General features: G+C 47.0%; 1 protein-coding gene across 3 annotated transcripts in view; it reads right to left on the bottom strand.

The window, feature by feature from the left end:
* Positions 1 to 15,482, bottom strand: part of LOC140425368 (cytoplasmic 60S subunit biogenesis factor ZNF622-like) — a 62,881-nt gene extending 47,399 nt beyond the window's left edge. The window contains exons 1-2 of one of the 3 annotated variants that reach the window (XM_072509561.1): positions 15,325 to 15,349; positions 9,794 to 9,929 (exon numbers count right to left, since the gene is read on the bottom strand). The gene's annotated coding sequence lies outside the window, so the exon portion shown is untranslated. Of the gene's footprint in view, positions 1 to 9,793; positions 9,930 to 10,308; positions 10,412 to 15,324 lie in introns of those variants that run through there. The other 2 variants (XM_072509562.1, XM_072509564.1) reach the window with 2 other exon arrangements.
* Between the last annotated feature and the right edge of the window lie 3,953 nt (positions 15,483 to 19,435).

Raw genomic sequence — 19,435 nt, 5'->3', positions numbered from 1 at the left:
AATAAATACAATAGCAATCAATAAGGAAAAAGTACTTGTGAAATTAGTGGGGCTAAAGGTCGATATGTTGGAGTTTCAGCGGGAGCGGAGTGCAGAGGCTGCTGGTGGGTGAGTATTGAAGTTTAAAATAACTTACCTTGCAGGAGCATCTCTTGGAGTTTCAGCAGGAGCAGAGGCTGCTGGTGGGTGAGTATTTAAGTAAACACTTACCTGGTCCCGTTTCTGTTCCTCTTTGCTGGTGTATTTTAAAAAAAAATTATTTTCTAAGGCGGGAACAGGGAGTTCGACCCGCCGACTTCTGGGAAGTCCCTCACCAATAAATTCTGGTGGAGAGGAAACCCGAGACACTACACGTGTAGTGTCTCCCACCCGCCCTCCTCCTTTAACCTAATAATAAAACCCATTGGTGTGAGGTAAGTACCATATTGTATTATTATTATTTTTTTTTTTTTAATTTAGTTGTTAGCCAGATCTTGGTTGAAAGTTAGAGGGATGGCAGGGAAGGGAGTGCAATGTTCCTCCTGCAGGATGTTTGAGGTGAGGGATGCCATTAGTGTCCCTGCTGATTTTACCTGCAGGAAGTGCTGCCATCTCCAGCTCCTCCAAGACCGAGTTAGGGAACTGGAGCTGGAGTTGGAAGAACTTCGGATCATTCGGGAGGCAGAGGGGGTCATAGATAGCAGCTTCAGGGAATTAGTTACACCAAAGATTGGAGATAGATGGGTAACTGTAAGAGGGACTGGGAAGAAGCAGTCAGTGCAGGGATCCCCTGCGGTCGTTCCCCTGAGATACAAGTATACCGCTTTGGATACTTGTGGGGGGAGACTTGCCAGGGGTAAGCCATGGGGTACGGGCCTCTGGCACGGAGTCTGTCCCTGTTGCTCAGAAGGGAAGGGTCCACATTGGCACTAACGACATAGGTAGGAAAGGGGCCAAGGATGTCAGGCAGGCTTTCAGGGAGCTAGGATGGAAGCTCAGAACTAGAACAAACAGAGTTGTTATCTCTGGGTTGTTGCCTGTGCCACGTGATAATGAGATGAGGAGATGGGAGAGAGAGCAAGTAAACACGTGGCTACAGAGATGGTGCAGGCGGGAGGGATTCAGATGTCTGGATAACTGGGGCTCTTTCTGGGGAAGGTGGGACCTCTACAGACAGGATGGTCTACATCTGAACCTGAGGAGCACAAATATCCTGGGGGGGAGATTTGTTAGTGCTCTTTGGGGGGGTTTAAACTAATGCAGCAGGGGCATGGGAACCTGGATTGTAGTTTTAGGGTACGGGAGAATGAGAGTATAGAGGTCAGGAGCACAGATTTGACGTCGCAGGAGGGAACCAGTGTTCAGGTAGGTGGTTTGAAGTGTGTCTACTTCAATGCCAGGAGTATACGAAATAAGGTAGGGGAACTGGCAGCATGGGTTGGTACCTGGGACTTCGATGTTGTGGCCATTTCGGAGACATGGATAGAGCAGGGACAGGAATGGATGTTGCAGGTTCCGGGGTTTAGGTGTTTTAGTAAACTCAGAGAAGGAGGCAAAAGAGGGGGAGGTGTGGCGCTGCTAGTCAAGAGCAGTATTACGGTGGCGGAGAGGATGCTAGATGGGGACTCATCTTCCGAGGTAGTATGGGCTGAGGTTAGAAACAGGAAAGGAGAGGTCACCCTGTTGGGAGTTTTCTATAGGCCTCCAAATAGTTCTAGGGATGTAGAGGAAAGGATGGCGAGGATGATCCTGGATAAGAGCAAAAGTAACAGGGTAGTTATTATGGGAGACTTTAAATTTCCAAATATTGACTGGAAACGATATAGTTCGAGTACATTAGATGGGTCGTTTTTTGTACAGTGTGTGCAGGAGGGTTTCCTGACACAATATGTTGACAGGCCAACTAGAGGCGAGGCCACGTTGGATTTGGTTTTGGGTAATGAACCAGGCCAGGTGTTGGATTTGGAGGTAGGAGAGCACTTTGGGGACAGTGACCACAATTCGGTGACGTTTACGTTAATGATGGAAAGGGATAAGTATACACCGCAGGGCAAGAGTTATAGCTGGGGGAAGGGCAATTATGATGCCATTAGACGTGACTTGGGTGGGATAAGGTGGAGAAGTAGGCTGCAAGTGTTGGGCACACTGGATAAGTGGAGCTTGTTCAAGGATCAGCTACTGCGTGTTCTTGATAAGTATGTACCGGTCAGGCAAGGAGGAAGGCGTCGAGCGAGGGAACCGTGGTTTACCAAAGAAGTGGAATCTCTTGTTAAGAGGAAGAGGAAGAAGAAGGAGGGGTTTAAACTAATGCAGCAGGGGCATGGGAACCTGGATTGTAGTTTTAGGGTACGGGAAAATGAGAGTCTAGAGGTCAGGCCTATGTGAAGATGAGGTGTGAAGTTTCCGTTGGGGCGATGGATAGTTACAAGGTAGCGAGGAAGGATCTAAAGAGAGCTAAGACGAGCAAGGAGGGGACATGAGAAGTATTTGGCAGGTAGGATCAAGGAAAACCCAAAAGCTTTCTATAGGTATGTCAGGAATAAGCGAATGACTAGGGTAAGAGTAGGACCAGTCAAGGACAGGGAAGGGAAGTTGTGTGTGGAATCTGAAGAGATAGGCGAGATACGAAATGAATATTGTTCGTCAGTGTTCACTCAGGAAAAAGATAATGTTGTGGAGGAGAATGCTGAGACCCAGGCTATTAGAATAGATGGCATTGAGGTACGTAGGGAAGAGGTGTTGGCAATTCTGGACAGGCTGAAAATAGATAAATCCCCAGGGCCTGATGGATTTATCCTAGGATTCTATGGGAGGCCAGGGAAGAGATTGCTGGACCTTCGGCTTTGATTTTTATGTCATCATTGGCTACAGGAATAGTGCCAGAGGACTGGAGGATAGCAAATGTGGTCCCTTTGTTCAAAAAGGGGAGCAGAGACAACCCCGGCAACTATAGACGGGTGAGCCTCACGTCTGTAGTGGGTAAAGTCTTGGAGGGGATTATAAGAGACAAGATTTATAATCATCTAGATAGGAATAATATGGTCAGGGATAGTCAGCATGGCTTTGTGAAGGGTAGGTCATGCCTCACAAACCTTATCGAGTTCTTTGAGAAGGTGACTGAACAGGTAGACGAGGGTAGAGCAGTTGGTGTATATGGATTTCAGTAAAGCGTTTGATAAGGTTCCCCACGGTAGGCTATTGCAGAAAATACGGAGGCTGGGGATTGAGGGTGATTTAGAGATGTGGATCAGAAATTGGCTAGCTGAAAGAAGACAGAGGGTGGTGGTTGATGGGAAATGTTCAGAATGGAGTTCAGTTACAAGTGGAGTACCACAAGGATCTGTTCTGGGGCCGTTGCTGTTTGTCATTTTTATCAATGACCTAGAGGAAGGGTGGGTGAGTAAATTTGCAGACGACACTAAAGTCGGTGGTGTTGTCGACAGTGTGGAAGGATGTAGCAGGTTACAGAGGGACATCGATAAGCTGCAGAGCTGGGCTGAGAGGTGGCAAATGGATTTTAATGTCGAGAAGTGTGAGGTGATTCACTTTGGAAGGAATAAAAGGAATGCGGAATATTTGGCTAATGGTAAAGTTCTTGGAAGTGTGGATGAGCAGAGGGATCTAGGTGTCCATGTACATAGATCCCTGAAAGTTGCCACCCAGGTTGATAGGGTTGTGAAGAAGGCCTATGGAGTGTTGGCCTTTATTGGTGGAGGGATTGAGTTCCGGAGTCAGGAGGTCATGTTGCAGCTGTACAAAACTCTGGTACGGCCGCATTTGCAGTATTGCGGACAGTTCTGGTCACCGCATTATAGGAAGGACGTGGAGGCTTTGGAGCGGGTGCAGAGGAGATTTACCAGGATGTTGCCTGGTATGGAGGGAAAATCTTATGAGGAAAAGGCTGATGGACTTGAGGTTGTTTTCGTTGGAGAGAAGAAGGTTAAGAGGAGACTTAATAGAGGCATACAAAATGATCAGGGGGTTAGATAGGGTGGACAGTGAGAGCCTTCTCCCGCGGATGGAAATGTCTGGCACGAGGGGACATAGCTTTAAACTGAGGGGTAATAGATATAGGACAGAGGTCAGAGGTAGGTTCTTTACACATGGAGTGGTGAGGCCGTGGAATGCCCTACCTGCAACAGTAATGAACTCGCCAACATTGAGGGCATTTAAAAGTTTATTGGATAAACATATGGATGATAATGGCATAGTGTAGGTTAGATGGCTTTTGTTTCGGTGCAACATCGTGGGCCGAAGGGCCTGTACTGCGCTGTATCGTTCTATGTTCTATGTTACCAGTTAGGTTGCAATCCCAGGACATTAAAGGAAGTAGCTACAGAGATAGTGGATGCATTGGTAGTATTCGTCCAAGATTATAAAGCATGCTTTTAGAAATACATAAGATAATCAAGCATCGCCAGCATGGCTTCCTGAAGGGGAAATCATATTTGATAAATTTATTAGAATTCTTTGAGGTGGTGATGAGCAGGATAAATGTACCAGTAGATGTAATACACTTGGATTTCCAAAAAGTATTCGATATGGTACCACACAAAAGGCTACTCAATAAAATAAGAGCCCACGGTGTTGGGGTAGTATATTAGCATAGAGGGTTGGTTAAATGGTAGAAGACAGAGATTTGGGATAAGAGGGGCATTTGCAACCTGTAATTAGGGGAGTGCCACAGAGATCTGTGCTGGGGCCACATTTGTTTAAAATATATATTAATGACTTGGACGAGGGAAGTGAATGCACTATTTCCAAGTTCTAAAAGTAGGTAAGAAGGCAAGTGGTGAGGATGACACAAAGAGTCTACAGAGTGATATAGACAGGTTAGGTGACTGGGCAAAAACTTGGCAGATGGATTATAATGTTGGAAAATTTGAGGTTATGCACTTTGGTAGGAAAAATAAAGGAGCTGAATATTATTTAAATGAGAAAGCCTGCAGAAAACTGCAGCACAGAGGTATTTGGGGGTCCTCTTGCATAAATTACAAAATGCTAGCATGGGAAGGCAAATGGCAGGTTAGATGCTGAAAGAATGTTTCCTATTGTAGGAGAGTCTAGGACCAAAGGGCATAATCTCAGAGTAAGGGGTCGCCATTTAAGACATAGATGAGGAGAATTTCTTCTCTCAGAGGGCAGCACATCTGTGAATTTCTTTTCCACAGAGCAATTATAGGCTGGGTCGTTAAGTATGTTCATGACTGAGATAGACAGGTTTTTAATCAGTAAGGGTATCCAGGGGTATGGGGATAAGGCAGGAAAGCGGAGTTGAGGATTATTGTTGGAGGGCATTTTCTGATACTGGACTATGATATAAATTATAGGTGGCCCTGTAACTACATTTGTGCTCCTATATTACTTTGAATAGTTCTGATGAGACAAAAGGTACTCATTGGCTTAGATGCCTGTTTAGAAGAGGCAATTTGTAGAAACAGATAGTGTATACACAATGCTGTTAATATCAGAAAAGACACAAAATGGCTGAACAAGCCACATTCCCTGTAAACTGTCTCATGAGAACCAACCGTGGGTATGTATAGGGAGTATCCCAGCAGCCGCTGATAACAGCTTCACAGAACAAGCCATGCAATGTATCCTTGATAAAGCTCAAGGTCCACAGCTCTACAGGACATATCCTTTGTGTTAGTTTTGAATGACTTCTGTATGAAGTTAGGGGCGGGTAAGACAACACCCACTTTAACCATATATGTGATAACTGGGATGCTAAGAAAACTAATTGACTGCATGTAATAAAGTGTGACTCGAATATAGTTGATTGATTACATGTAAATAAGAATCTGCCCCTTGAATCTGTATATTAACCCGTGTGAGCCACAGCTCGAGAAAAGGTGCTGTCAATATGCTGCGGAGTCTCAGGCCTTCTCTCCCAGAATTCTGACATAATAAACTGTTTTCTTTTTACTTGTACTCAGGCTTTCGTGTGAACATTTTCACCTTTTCGGTGGGAATTCAGCTGTTGGAGTGGGCGGAGCTACAGAGTCGAGCGGTGAGTACTTAAACTAGCTGCTTCGCGGATTCGAATCTTTTCGGCGGGAATTTAGTTGTTGGAGTGGACAGAGCTAGAGTCGAGCGATGAGTATTTAAACTAGCTGCTTCGCTGCTTAAACAGCGGCCACAGGGTCTTTGGGGACAAATTTGAAGAGTGACATCACAGCAAAGCAGTGACCCGATTGACGGGTTAATTAGCAATAGCCAGGAGAAATTTAACTCGTCGTGTGTTGGTAAGTATTGTGATTGGTGAGTAAAATCTTTATTCCTTTCACTTATTCATTATTTGATATTATATTTGTAATCAGTTAAGGTAAAGTGTAAAAATGGCAGGAGATCCCAGACCCGTGTTATGCTCCTCGTGCTCAATGTGGGAATTCAGGGACGCGGCCGGTGCCCCTGACTCCTTCATGTGCGGGAAGTGTGTCCAGCTGCAGCTCCTGTTAGACGGCATGACGGCTCTGGAGCTGTGGATGGACTCACACTTTGGAGCATCCGCAATGCTAAGGTCGTGGATAGCACATTCAGTGAGTTGGTCACAACGCAGATTAGGATTGGTGAGGGAGATAGGGAATGGGTGACCAAAAGGCAGAGAAAGAGCAGGAAGGCAGTGCAGGTGTCCCCTGCGGTCATCTCCTTCCAAAACAGGTATACCGTTTTGGATACTGTTGGGGGAGATGACTCACCAGGTAGGCAGTAGTAGACAGGCTCATGGCACCGTGGCTGGCTCTGCTGCACAGAAGGGCGTGAAAAAGACTGGCAGGGCTATAGTCATAGGGGATTCAATCGTTGGAGAAGATACTGAGGGATAGGATCTATTCACATTTGGAAGAAAATAGACTTATCAGTGATAGGCAGCATAGTTTTGTGCAGGGAAGGTCATGTCTTATAAACCTAATAGAATGCTTTGAGGAAGTGACAAAGTTAATTGGTGAGGGAAGGGCTGTAGATGTCATATATATGCACTTCAGTAAGGCGTTTGATAAAGTTTCCCATGGCAGGTTGATGGAAAAAGTGAAGTCGCATGGGGTTCAGACTAGATGGATAAAGAACTGGCTGGGCAACAGGAGACAGGGAGTAGTGGTGGAAGGGACTGTCTCAAAATGGAGAAAGGTGAGTAGTGGTGTTCCACAGGGATCCGTGCTCGGACCACTGTTGTTTGTGATATACATAAATGAACTGGACAAAGGTACAGGTGGTCTGATTAGCAAGTTTGCAGATGATACTAAGATTGGTGGAGTTGAAGATAGCGAGGGGGACTGTCAGAGAATACAGCAAAATATATAGATTGGAGAGTTGGGCAGAGAAATGGCAGATGGAGTTCAATCCAGGCAAATGCGAGGTGATGCATTTTGGAAGATCCAATTCAAGAGCGGACTATACGGTCAATGGAAGTGTCCTGGGGAAAATTGATGTACAGAGATCTGGAAGTTCAGGTCCATTGTACCCTGAAGGTGGCAACGCAGGTCAATAGAGTGGTCAAGAAGGCATACAGCATGCTTGCCTTCATCGGACGGGGTATTGAATACAAGAGTCGGCAGGTCATGTTACAGCTGTATAGGACTTTGGTTAGGCCACATTTGGAATACTGCGTGCAGTTCTGGTCGCCACATTACCAGAAGGATGTGGATGCTTTAGAGAGGGTGCAGAGGAGGTTCACCAGGATGTTGCCTGGTATGGAGGATGCTAGCTATGAAGAAAGGTTGAGTAGATTAGGATTGTTTTTGTTGGAAAGACGGAGGTTGAGGGGGAACCTGATTGAGGTCTACAAAATCATGAGAGGTATGGACAGGGTGGATAGCAACAAGCTTTTTCCAAGAGTGGGGGTGTCAATTACAAGGGGTCACGATTTCAAGGTGAGAGGGGGAAAGTTTTTTACGCAAAGAGTGGTGGGTGCCTGGAACGCTTTGCCAGCGGAGATGGTAGAGGCGGACACGATAGCATCATTTAAGATGCATCTAGACAGATATATGAACGGGCGGGGAATAGGCGACAGGTTTAGATAAAGGATCTTGATCGGCGAGGCTGGGAGGGCCGAAGGGCCTGTTCCTGTGCTGTAATTTTCTTTGTTCTTTGTTCTAACAAAAACTCAGGGTCACAATCCACAGGTGGGTCGAGGGCTGGTGTCAGGAGGGCCGCAGAGCGATCGGTCGCGTGTTCCAACAGCCGTGACTGGCTTTTAAGAAAGGCAACCATGGGCAGTCCCCGATTGGTACGGCATTTGAGGGGGCAGGGCGGCACAAGGCTAGGATGTGTGCTGGTCACCGTGTCACGGGGGGGGGGGGGGGGAGAAGAGATTCAGGGGATGTTGGGCGGCCAGGCGGTTGCGCAATGCTAACGGTGGTGGCCCCAGCTTGGAGCTCAACTCTGGTGCTCATCCTGAGCACGCTTCAGCTCATCCCCCACCACCAATCAGCACTATGTGACCTCCAGCTCCGCAGTCAAGCTGCTGAACGGCTGGCACAACATCCGCTTGCACTGCCACGACGTGAAGTACGGGTCGGGAAGTTTTCTGCACTCTTGTGATTGAGTGGATGCATCTGACGACAGTAACAGCTACTGGACAGAGAGAGAGGAATCCAGGCCAGGTTTGTCAGCAAGGAATACCGATCAAATGAAGCCAGTCAATACAACTGACACATGTCAACACTGGAAGAAACCTAGACTATCATCACTTTGTGTCACAACTCTCTGGAAACCAGAAAATAAGTGCTTTTGGTGGAAATGGAGAAGGAGATGACTTGGATGTTTGGATAGTGCAATGCAGTGGAATTAGTAAGAAATATTGTGACATTGTATGAGTTTGACAAGTTCCTTCATCTTGTCTAATGTCAGTTTGTAAAGTAAAATCAAGATTCTACTTTTTTTTCTATACTTGTTTAAATTTTTAAACAAATGGGAATATATTGAAAACAAAGTTTGCGTGTAAATGTAAGGATGAGCACGCTCAACTGAAAATGCTTTAATTTTCAGCAGTTAAAAAGTCATAAACTTGGAAAAATCAGGAATTGGAAATAAAGTTTCAAAGTTCAAAAAAGGAGTCCATGGCAGGACAAAGCAGTGTTGGTGTGAGCTGTACATAGAGCTGCAGGGTCTCTGGTGAACAACCCATTAAGAAGAAACTGAAATCTGAAACAAAGCAGTATAAAGAAGATTTCTTGAGCTATAGCTTCAATTGTGCCAATGCAAATCAGGATGTCAAAGTGTGTTATATGCAGGGAAGTACTGGCAAATGAAAGTTTAAAACCCTCAAAACTTCTAAGGCATTTACAGACTAAGAATGACGAGTTCAAGGACAAGCCTGATTTTTTTCAAAGGATGCAGTGAGAACTTAAATCATTAGCTGAAGTTCTCAAGGGAATTGTAACATTGAATGAAAAGCAACTGAGATTGTGAGGACCAAGCAGGCTCATCTGTCGCATTAAAGATACACAATAAGGGTGTATCGCGAAGGTCGGCCAGCATGGGTGGCAATGGTTGGCCGGGGTGGGCCACGAATCTGACCTAGCATGGGTCCCGATGGTTGGTAAAAGTGGGTCCCAGGAAATAAAGTTAGAAAAACACTGTCTTATGGCCTAAGTCTTTGAAAAGATGCCATATAAAAAGCTTCTTTATAAGATAAGAGGTCAGTAGGATTCAAGGGTCAATCCTAGAATAAGAAACTGTCTGCATTCTCATGGGAAGAAGGAACATCAAAGGAATAGGCCAGTCAGCTCCTTAAGCATGCTCTGCCATGCATGGTTGATCTGCACCTCATTCCCATTTACCCACCTTTTGACTCATCTCATGATACACTTACCCAAGGCAAAAAATATACCAGCTTTGATCTTGAAAGTTCCAATTGACCCAAGAACTATGTTTTGGGGAAAGAGTTGCAGATTTCCACGACCGTGTGTGCCGAACGTTTTCTGATTTCACCATCAAATGACCAGGCTCTAATGTAAAGATTAAGCTTCATTTAGAGGAAATAGTTTCACTGTGTCTGCCACTGCTTAACAACTACCTTACCTTGCAGGTCAGCTGGTAGTTCGGGAGAGAGAGAGAGCCGGGACTTTGGAAACAGCGCGGGAGATTGAAAAAGCGCGGGAGCTGCGAGGCAGAGGGGACAGTTTAAAAGGTTGCGGCGTGGGTGAGGTAAGTACTGCTCAACAACTTCCTTACCTTGCAGGTCAGCTGGTAGTTCGGGAGAGAGAGAGAGCCGGGACTTTGGAAACAGCGCGGGAGATTGAAAAAGCGCGGGAGCTGCGAGGCAGAGGGGACAGTTTAAAAGGTCGCGGCGTGGGTGAGGTAAGTACTGCTTAACAACTTCCTTACCTTGCAGGTCAGCTGGTAGTTTCGGGAGATCAGTTTCGGGAGCAGGCCTATTGGCTGACTGTAAATCAGGAAGGATACAAAGGGCGTGGCTGAAGTGCCTATAGAAACAGAGTGCTGGAGGCAAACAGAGTGTATCTGAGTTTGGGTAAGGCTGAGTTCGGGTAAGAGGTGAGTGAGGGCTGTGCTTTTTGGAGTTGGGTGTTTGGGGTTGAGTTACCCAAAAATTTTTTTTTTAAAATCCAATTAGTTAAGTAAATTAATTAAATAGTTAAGTAATTTGGTGCTCATCTTAAGGAGGTGCAGAGAAGCAGACCTGTGAGGGAGTCTCGGAGTCATCACAGCCAGCAGGTAAGTGATTGGCTTGTGACTGGTAAGTGATTTCTCTCTCTTTGACTTTCTCTTAGCTGTGTAGTGTAGTTCAAATTTAACTTCAGGTTTAAGTCATGGCAGGAGAGCTCAGACCCGTGTCATGCTCCTCTTGTGAGATGTGGCAAGTCAGGGACCCTTCTGGTGTCCCTGACTCCTTGATCTGCAAGAAGTGTGTCCAACTGCAGCTCCTGTTAGACCGCTTGACGGCTCTGGAGCTGCGGATGGACTCACTTTGGAGCATCCGCGATGCTGAGGAAGTTGTGGATAGCACATTCAGTGAGTTAGTCACACCGCAGATTAAAATTACTGAGGCAGATAGGGAATGGGTGACCAACAGACAGAGGAAGAGTAGGAAGGCAGTGCAGGGATCCCCTGCGGTCATCTCCCTCCAAAACAGATTTACCGTTTTGGAAACTGTTGGGGGAGATGGCTCACCAGGGGAAGGTGGCAGCAGCCAGGTTCATGGCACCGTGGCTGGCTCTGCTGCACAGAAGGGCGGGAAAAAGAGTGGCAGAGCTATAGTGATAGGGGATTCAATTGTAAGGGGAATAGACAGGCGTTTCTGCGGACGCAAACGAAAATCCAGGTTGGTATGTTGCCTCCCTGGTGCAAGGGTCAAGGATGTCTCGGAGCAGCTGCAGGGCATTCTGGAGGGGGAGGGTGAACAGCCAGCTGTCGTGGTGCATATAGGCACCAACGATATAGGTAAAAAAACGGGATGAGGTCCTACAAGCTGAATTTAGGGAGTTAGGAGTTAAACTAAAAAGTAGGACCTCAAAGGTAGTAATCTCAGGATTGCTACCAGTGCCACGTGATAGTCAGAGTAGGAATGACAGGATAGCTAGGATGAATACGTGGCTTGAGAGATGGTGCAAGAGGGAGGGTTTCAAATTCCTGGGACATTGGGACCGGTTCTGGGGGAGGTGGGACCTGTACAAATCGGACGGTCTGCATCTGGGTGGGACCGGAACCAATGTTCTCGGGGGTGTGTTTGCTAGTGCAGTTGGGGGTTTAAACTAATGTGGCAGGGGGATGGGAACCGATGTAGGAAGTCAGTGGGGACAGAAACAAAAGGCAGGGAGAGTGTGTAAAGCATGACCAGAGAAAGCAGGGCAGAGAGCAAGGAAAGTCTACATTAAACTGCATTTATTTCAATGCAAGGGGCCTGACGGGCAAAGCAGATGAACTCAGGGCATGGACGGGCACATGGGACTAGGATATTATAGCTATGACTGAAACATGGCTAAGGGAGGGGCAGGACTGGCAGCTCAATGTTCCGGGGTACAGATGCTATAGAAAGGATAGAACAGGAGGTAAGAGAGGAGGGGGAGTGGCGTTTTTGATTAGGGAGAACATCACGGCAGTACTTAGAGGGGATATATCCGAGGGTTCGCCCACTGAGTCTATATGGGTGGAACTGAAAAATAAGAAGGGAGAGATCACCTAGATAGGACTGTACTACAGGCCCCCAAATAGTCAGCGGGAAATTGAGGAGCAAATATGTAAGGAGATTACAGATCGCTGCAAGAATAATAGGGTGGTAGTAGTAGGGGACTTTAACTTTCCCAACATTGACTGGGACAGCCATAGCATTAGGGGCTTGGATGGAGGGAAATTTGTTGAGTGTATTCAGGAGGAATTTCTCATTCAGTATGTGGATGGACCGACTAGAGAGGGGGCAAAACTTGACCTCGTCTTGGGAAATAAGGAAGGGCAAGTGACAGAAGTGCTAGTGAGGGATCACTTTGGGACAAGTGACCATAACTCCATTAGTTTTAAGATAGCTATGGAGAATGATAGGTCTGGCCCAAAAGTTAAAATTCTTAATTGGGGCAAGGCCAATTTTGATGGTATCAGACAGGAACTTGCAGAGGTAGATTAGGGGAGACTGTTGGCAGGCAAAGGGACAGCTGGTAAATGGGAGGCTTTTAAAAATGTGTTAACCAGGGTGCAGGGTAAGCACATTCCCTTCAGAGTGAAGGGCAAGGCTGGTAGAAGTAGGGAACCCTGGATGACTCGAGATATTGAGACTCTGGTCAAAAAGAAGAAGGAGGCATATGACGTACATAAGCAACTGGGATCAAGTGGATCCCTTGAAGAGTATAGAGATTGTCGAAATAGAGTTAAGAGGGAAATCAGGAGGGCAAAAAGGGGACATGAAATTGCTTTGGCAAATAATGCAAGGGAGAATCCAAAGAGATTCTACAGATACATAAAGGGGAAAAGAGTAACTAGGGACAGAGTAGGGCCTCTTAAGGATCAACAAGGACATCTATGTGCAGAGCCACAAGAGTTGGGTGAGATCCTGAATGAATATTTCTCATCGGTATTCACGGTGGAGAAAGGCATGGATGTTAGGAAACTAAGGGAAATAAATAGTGATGTCTTGAGAAGTGTGCATATTACAGAGGAGGAGGTGCTGGAAGTCTTAAAGCGCATCAAGGTAGATAAATCCCCGGGACCTGATGAAATGTATCCCAGGATGTTGTGGGAGGCTAGGGAGGAAATTGCGGGTCCCCTAACAGAGATATTTGAATCATCGGCAGCCACAGGTGAGGTGCCTGAAGATTGGAGAGTGGCGAATGTTGTGCCCTTGTTTAAGAAGGGCAGCAGGGAAAAGCCTGGGAACGACAGACCGGTGAGCCTAACGTCTGTAGTAGGTAAGTTACCAGAAGGTATTCTGAGAATCAGGATCTACAAGCATTTAGAGAGGCAAGGACTGATTCGGGGCAGTCAGCATGGCTTTGTGCGTGGAAAATCATGTCTCTCAAATTTGATTGAGTTTTTTTGAGGGGGTGACCAAGAAGGTAGATGAGGGCAGTGCAGTAGACGTTGTCTACATGGACTTTAGCAAAGTCTTTGACAAGGTACCGCATGGTAGGTTGTTGCAGAAGGTTAAAGCTCACGGGATCCAGGGTGAGGTTGCCAATTGGATTCAAAATTGGCTGGACGACAGAAGGCAGAGGGTGGTTGTAGAGGGTTGTTTTTCAAACTGGAGGCCTGTGACCAGTGGTGTGCCTCAGGGATCGGTGCTGGGTCCACTGTTATTTGTGATTTATATTAATGATTTGGATGAGAATTTAGGAGGCATGGTTAGTAAGTTTGCAGATGACACCAAGATTGGTGGCACAGTGGATAGTGAAGAAGGTTATCTAGGATTGCAACGGGATCTTGATCAATTAGGCCAGTGGGGCGACGAATGGCAGATGGAGTTTAATTTAGATAAATGTGAGGTGATGCATTTTGGCAGATCGAATCAGGCCAGGACCTACTCAGTTAATGGTATGGCGTTGGGGAGAGTTATAGAACAAAGAGATCTAGGAGTACAGGTTCATAGATCCCTGAAGGTGGAGTCGCAGGTGGACAGGGTGGTGAAGAAGGCATTCGGCATGCTTGGTTTCATTGGTCAGAACATTGAATACAGGAGTTGGGACGTCTTGTTGAAGTTGTAGAAGACATTGGTACGGCCACACTTGGAATACTGTGTGCAGTTCTGGTCACCCTATTATAGAAAGGATATTATTAAACTAGAAAGAGTGCAGAAAAGATTTACTAGGATGTTGCCGGGACTTGATGGTTTGAGTTATAAGGAGAGGCTGGATAGACTGGGACTTTTTTCCCTGGAGCGTAGGAGGCTCAGGGGTGATCTTATAGAGGTCTATAAAATAATGAGGGGCATAGATAAGGTAGATAGTCAACATCTTTTCCCAAAGGTAGGGGAGTCTAAAACTAGAGGGCATAGGTTTAAGGTGAGAGGGGAGAGATTCAGAAGGGCCCAGGGGGGCAATTTCTTCACTCAGAGGGTAGTGAGTGTCTGGAATGTGCTGCCAGAGGTAGTAGTAGAGGCGGGTACAATTGTGTCTTTTAAAAAGCATTTAGATAGTTACATGGGTAAGATGGGTATAGAGGGTTATGGGCCAAGTGCGGGCAACTGGGACTAGCTTAATGGTAAAAACCGGGCGGCATGGACTGGTTGGGCCGAAGGGCCTGTTTCCATGCTGTAAACTTCTATGATTCTCTATTAAATCTGATTACCGGAAAGGCCAGCATTTGTTGCCCATCCCAAATGGCCCTTGAATTGACCTTGCTGGGTCATTTCAGAGGGCAGTTACGTCAACCACATTGCTGTGGGCCTGGAGTCACATGGACGCCAGACCAGGGAAGGACGGCATATTTCCTTCCCTAAAGGACATTGGTGTACCAGATGGGTAAAATAGGTCTGCATCTGTGTCAAGTCACATTCAGTGCTCATAAAAAATAAAGCAAATGCGTTGTATAAATGTAGACAGAGCTAAAGCCAAGCACGTGCATACAGTATTAGGTTCTAACAAAAGCAAATAAGACTATCACAGGATCATATTAGACCTGATGCACAATATTTGGGCTGAAACTGGTCTTAATTGGCGGTAACGCATGATAACAGGTCGCCCCTGATATTGTTTTCCATTAAAGACAATCGCCACTGACATTTACAGCAGGGGATCAATTAATGCACCTATAAGGAAATACCGGATATCTAACAGCGAAATCTTGTGCAGCTATAAGTGCGATGGAAATTCGCCAGTAAATCAGCCGCTGGATTCAGTTGTTCTTAATGGCTTCAGGCCTTCATCTAAACGACAAAGCAGAGCAGCAACTTCCACTCACCTTCCAGACGCCGCACCGACTGCACATGCGCTGCCAGACACTTCCTTCAACAACTCTTCCCACAATCCCTCGGCCGCAGACGTTTATTCCGCTGTACTGAGCGACGTCCTGAGGCTGTCCTAACGGTGTGCGGCGTACTCACCGATGGTGCCATTTTGGAGGGGGCGGAGCAGCCGAAAACAGGCACCACCCCGCTTTCGGCATCAAAAGGGATTCTCTGCCCGATCACCGAATACGATTTTGGCGTCAGCAAGCACAGAATCCCACCCATCATCTTTGCATTCCCTTTGTCAAGTAACATGTCTGCGGATCCCAATTGCAAACCTACATGACTTCTCTCAGCTTTACAATGACAGGTTATATTTAAAATATACATTCATGTCGTGGCATTCACGAGTGCAAAATACTGTGGATGTTGTAATCTGAAACAAAAACTGCTGGAAAAACTCAGCAGGTCTGGCAGCATCTGTTGGGAGAGAACAGTTAACATTTCAAATCTGTTTGACTCTTCATCAGAACTAAAAGAGAGAAAATGTGTTGGATTTGTATGGTATAAGGAGTCGAAAGTTGGAACAGTGCTTTGTGAGAGCTAGAAGAGATTCCAACAAAGATGCAGCAAACTTCAGAACAAGGGACAGATTGCCAAGAATGGATTAGGGGGAGGGGGGGGCAACGATTTTTATATTGAGGCAAAAAAATTACAAGATATATTAAAAAGGGATTAAGATCACAGTTTAAAGTTGTTGAACTGTGATGTTGAACCTAAGGGGTGTAACTATGACTAACGTGCCTAATCAGAAAATGAGATGTTGCTACTCCAGCTTGCATTGAGCTTCAGTGGAGGGTTCACGGTGCTGAGGACCCGGGTTCGATCCCGGCCCCGGGTCACTGTCTGTGTGGAGTTTGCACATTCTCCACATGTCTGCATGGGTCTCACCCCCACAACCCAAAGATGTGCAGTATAGTGGATTGGCCACACTTAATTGCCCCTTAATTGGAAAAAATAATTGGATACTCGTTTTAAAAATTAAATTTAGGGCATCCAATTAATTTTTTCCAATTAAGGGGCAATTTAGCGTGGCCAAGCCACTTACCCTGTACATCTTTGGGTTGTGGGGGCGAAACCCATGCAAACATGGGAGAATGTGCAAACTCCACACGGACAGTGACCCAGAGCCGGGATCGAATAATTGGATACTCTAAACGTATTTTTTTTTTAAAGCTTCAGTAGAGGGCTGCAGTGGACATGTGGGCAGGAGAACACGATGCTCAGTTGAAATGGCAAACATCTGGAAGATTGAGGTCATGCTTGCTGGCTGAGCGAATATGTTCCGCAAAGCAGTCACCCTTGTCTGCATTCAGTCTCCTCAATACAGAGGAGACCGGATTGGGAGCAGTGAATGCAATAACCAAGTTGAAGGAGGTGCAAGTGAAACGCTACTTAACCTGAAATAAGTTTTTGGGGACTTGAACAGTAAGGAAGGAGGAGGTAAAGATGTAAGTGTGACACATTCTGTGATTTCAGGGAAATATGCCATGGGATGGGGGATGGAGGAGTGGACCAGGGCATCACAGATGGATTAGTCCCTGTGGATTGCTGACAAGGACAGTACAGAGCATATATAGACATAGTACATGTAATAACCCTCACTAGGTCCATGGGGATACCCTAGTCGATCTCCATGGCATATGAGCTTCCCTGCTCATGGGCAGAGGCCTGCCTAGCTAGGGCTCATTACTGAGCTATGTTAGAGCCAGACCAGAGGGCAGCACGGTGGTGCAGTGATTAGCACTGCCGCCTCACGGCGCCGATGTCCCAGGTTCGATCCTGACTGGATCACTATCCGTGTGGAGTTTGCACATTCTCCCCAAAGATTGGCCACGCTAAATTGCCCCTTAATTGGAAAAAATTAATTGGGTACTCTAAATTTATTTTTAAAAAGCTAGACCAGGACCGGCATTCTGGTAGTCCTGATGAGGATTTACTGTATGCATGTCGCTGTGGCGGCCATTTTCTCTGACTACAATGAACTTGCGTTTATTCACCTCCAGGGTCTTCATTGTACACGTACCCCAAAGGGAATTCCCCAGGCCCTCAGTGAATTATGGTGTGAAGGCCTTTGACTGTGGGTGCAATATCTTGAAATAATCACACATTTGGACACAATACTGTAGCTTTCATGAAATCATGAAATCCTAAGCTTAAGTTTTATGGTGAGCAGACATCCTGGTTTTGGCGGGACAGAGTGGGTTTCTCATTAGATCCTGGTGTCCCGACAGTTTTCTCCAGAGTACTCATCTGTCTAGATTTTCATCTTTCGCACAGCGTCTCTATACTTTTTCTGTCCCGAGTTCCTCCTCTTTATGCTGAGAATAAAACAAGTTTGTAATGAAAGCAAGGTCCCTGCACCACGATGCACTATCAATCACGACGAGACAAGTGTAGAGAGTAATCGAGGCTTTATTACACAAAGATGTGTGGCCTCCTACAGCTGCTGCCAAAATGGCTGCAGTTCGGAGAGCACACATATTTATACTCTGCCTACTGGGCGGAGCCAACAGGCAGGGATCTACCCCCATACCTGTAGTGCAGGGGCCTTACCGTAATAGCCTCATATGCAGTGCAGTATATACAATATAAATCAACAGTGGTGACTACCACATTCACCCCCTGTTAAAAATGAGCCCAGCGGGGGTGGTGGAAAACTATTTACATACAGGTTGTCATGAACTTTTCAGAGAAGGTTACAAATTTAGACAGTCGGGCGCCTTGATCCGTCATTGAGGGACCGCAGTGCTGGTGGCGAGTCAGGCGTCGGCTCGGTCATCGGTGACTCCGGGAGCGTGTCGACATCCTCTTCATTCCCAGGTGGGACCAAGGGGAGGACGGATTGTCCTGGAGCTGTGTTGGGGTGCGTTGGGGGAAGGGAGGGTGATGCCGGGGCAGAGGGAAGGGGGTGGTGCCAGGTCCCTGAGGGAGACTGTGTCTTGGCGGCCGTTGGGGTACGCTACGTAGGTGTACTGGGGGTTTGCGTGGAGTAGCTGTATCCTCTCAACCAATGGGGCCGCCTTGTGGAGCCGCACGTGCTTGCGGAGGAGAACGGGTCCTGGAGCTGCCAGCCATGTTGGGAGTTAAACCCCGGAGGTGGACTTCCTGGGGACGGCAAGGAGACGTTAATGGGGGGTTTCGTTAGCCGCCATGCACAGGAGTGACCGAATGGAGTGAAGTGCGTCGAGGAGGACCTCCTGCCAGCGGGAGGCTGGGAGATTTCTGGACCGTAGGGCCAGCTAGACAGCCTTCCAGACCGTCCATTCTCCCGCTCCACCTGCCCGTTTCCCCGGGGGTTGTAGCTGGTCATCCTGCTCGAGGCAATGCCCCTGTTGAGCAGGTACTGGCGCAGCTCATCGTTCATAAATGAGGATCCCCGGTCGCTGTGGACGTAGGCGGGGAAACCGAACAGAGCGAAGATGGTGTTGAGGGCTTTGATGATGGTGGCAGACGTCATATCGGGATGGCGCTGGGGAATCTGGAATATTTGTCAACCACATCAAGAAAGTATGTATTTTGGTCGGTGGAGGGGAGGAGCCCTTTGAAGTCCACGCTGAGGCGTTCGAAGGGGCGGCCTTCACCAGGTGCGCACAGTCTGGCAGGTAGAAGTGCGGTTTACACTCCGCGCAAACCTGGCAATCTCTGGTGACAGCCCTGACTTCCTCGATGGAGTAGGGCAGATTGCGAGCCTTAATGAAGTGATAAAAGCGGGTGACCCCTGGGTGACAGAGATCGCCGTGTAGGGTCCGGAGTCGGTCCATTTGTGCGCTGGCACATGTACCTCGGGACAGGGCTTCAGTGGACTCGTTGAGCTTACCGGGGCGATACAAAATCTTGTAATTAAAGGCAGAGAGCCCGATCCTCCACTGTAAGATCTTATCATTTTTGATCTTACCCCGCTGTGTGTTGTTAAACATGAAGGCAACCGACCGTTGGTCTGTGAGGAGAGTGAATCTCCTGCCGGCCAGGTAATGCCTCCAGTGCCGCACAGCTTCAACAATAGCTTGGGCCTCCATTTTCGATAGAGGAGTGCCGAATTTCGGAGGCATGGAGATGCGGGAA

The sequence above is a fragment of the Scyliorhinus torazame genome, chromosome 6, assembly GCF_047496885.1.
Source record: "Scyliorhinus torazame isolate Kashiwa2021f chromosome 6, sScyTor2.1, whole genome shotgun sequence".
Taxonomy (NCBI): Eukaryota; Metazoa; Chordata; class Chondrichthyes; order Carcharhiniformes; family Scyliorhinidae; genus Scyliorhinus; species Scyliorhinus torazame.
Note: the sequence above shows the minus strand (reverse complement) of the source record. Positions and strands in the feature narration are given on the sequence as shown.